The sequence below is a fragment of the Cariama cristata genome, unplaced genomic scaffold (genome assembly GCF_000690535.1).
Source record: "Cariama cristata isolate BGI_N322 unplaced genomic scaffold, ASM69053v1 scaffold24337, whole genome shotgun sequence".
Classification (NCBI taxonomy): Eukaryota; Metazoa; Chordata; class Aves; order Cariamiformes; family Cariamidae; genus Cariama; species Cariama cristata.
Window position 1 is genome coordinate 1 of NW_009628669.1, and position 2,078 is coordinate 2,078.

The 2,078-nt window shown below is 59.0% G+C and overlaps 1 pseudogene; it reads right to left on the reverse strand.

Moving 5' to 3' along the window:
* Positions 1-3: 3 nt before the first annotated feature.
* LOC104165319 lies at positions 4-804 on the reverse strand (annotated as a pseudogene).
* Positions 805-2,078: the final 1,274 nt, after the last annotated feature.

Below are 2,078 nucleotides of genomic sequence, written 5' to 3' on the forward strand. Positions count from 1 at the left end.
CCTCTCCAGCAGGCTGGATGCCACCACAGTGGTCACGGCGCTGGCACTCATGGCCAAGAAGGTGTTCAGGATGGCGCGGTGCTGGGCATCTCCTGGTTGGCAGAGGACGGCCACGAAGCTGGGCCAGAAGAACCAGAGGATGAGTGTCCCCACCAAGGACAGGAGGTCGGAGTGGGGTGTCGGGGTCTCCTTGGGGTGCACGGGCCGCTGTGCTGCCCCGAACAGAGCCTTGGACATGCCGAGGCCGAAATAGCAGGAGAAGACGTGGATCGTGATGGTGCCTCCTACGTCCAGGACACCCAACCAGGTGACGATGGCCCACTCGCTGGCGAGGTAGACGGGGACTTCGCAGGTGGCCACGACGAGGAGCTGGCAGGGGCTGGTCCTCCCCAGGATGGCCCCCACGGAGATGAGCACTGTCACGGCGGCGAACTCAGCAATGAGGAGGTTGTGGAGGTCCAGGTGGACCTGGCCATGGTGGAAGTGATGGAGCAAGCCCTGCAGCACCAGCGCCCATTGCGTGGAGAAGTTGAGCAGGAGGAAGTTGTGGGTGAGGACGCTGAACCTGTAGCGGGGCAAGAAGGTCAGCAGGAGCCCCAGCCCCACCACCAGCATCACCTGGATGTCCTGGAAGAAGGGGAAGATGCCGTAGAGCTGGTTGGCCACCAAGTTGGCATCCTCCGCCTGCGCCGAGGGCTCATCGTAGGTGACGAAGAGGGTGAAGAAGAGGAGCAGGGCACCCTGGAAGAGCCCCAGGGAGAGGGGCAGGAGGCGGCGAGGGTGAGCGGGGGGTGGCGCGGCCATCCCGGGGCGGACAGAAGGGGACAGTGACCGGCGGGACGGCAGCCTGGCAGCACTCGCGGGGTGAGCTATGCTCGCTTCTACGTCGGGGGTTTTATGGCTACGGTTAATTTTTAACCAAAGCTATAAGTTTGTGTGCCAGAAGAGGAGGTTTTTTCCCCCTCCCTTCTTTAAACACAACGCCCATAAATTACCCACGTGCTCTTGTTTGGCCGCCATAAAAAGTGGATGTGAGAGGGGTTATGATTTTGAAGGGAAACAAGAAAAACCTACCATGAGGCAGAGGGGGGAGAAGGATGATCTGCGAGGAGCCGGCCAGGGATGAGGGTACCACGACACGCACCCCCATTTAACCCATCGACACCCAGGAGCGGGGACCGTGCCACTGAAACCCCCAGAGCGATGCTGGGAGCTCAGCCCCCCCCCCACCTCCCGGCCTGGCTCTGCCAGATCCCACCCGGGGACAGCTCTGGCACTGCCACCACCCCACGCTGCGGGATGATGCACGCTTTGCTCGGCAACTGCCCGGATTTTGCAAAGCGCCATAAAGCTCCGAAATCAGGGTCGAAAAGATCAGTTTCTCACAGGTTTGCATTGGCTTGAATGGCTGGAAATTCATTAACAATTAGCGCGCGAGAAAAACAAAGCCCAGAGCAGCCAAGCAGCTACCCCGAAGTTTCTGGGTTGCCACTTAGTGTGACATTTTGCCAGTGAATGTCTGGAAAAGAAAAAAAATTGAAAAAAAATATATGAGAACCACAAGAACAAAAGGCAGAAGGGTTGGTAAATATTTGTTCCAGAGAGAAGATATTTTTGTGCTGTCCCTGATCTCAACACCCCTGCCGCGGGCGCTGGCTCTGCGCCGCTCTTCGTCATTGTTACTGGAGGATGAGGCAGGCGAGGGCGCAAAATGGGAAACAATTGTTGAATAATCTGCGCAAGATTCCTCTGCCAAACCCTCCCCGACCATTTTTCAACCCAAAGATGCTGGAAATGAGGGCAACGTATAGGAGGAGGAGGTGCTTTGAAGGCGGGAGTTGTGTTGCGCCCAAGCCATGGCCAACGGCGATGGAGGGGTGGTGGGAGCTGCGGGGGTTTGCGGGATGGGAGCCGGGATGCTTTGTCTGCCCGTAACGTGTCTCTGCCGCACGGCTCGTGATGCTAACAGCAGGGGATGCTCCCGTGGGGATCCCTTGCCCAAGGAAATGTGGGGCTGGGGTCCCCATGGTGCCGTACGGCTCCCTGAGTGTCCCTGGGGGGGCTGGGGCTGGGGTCGG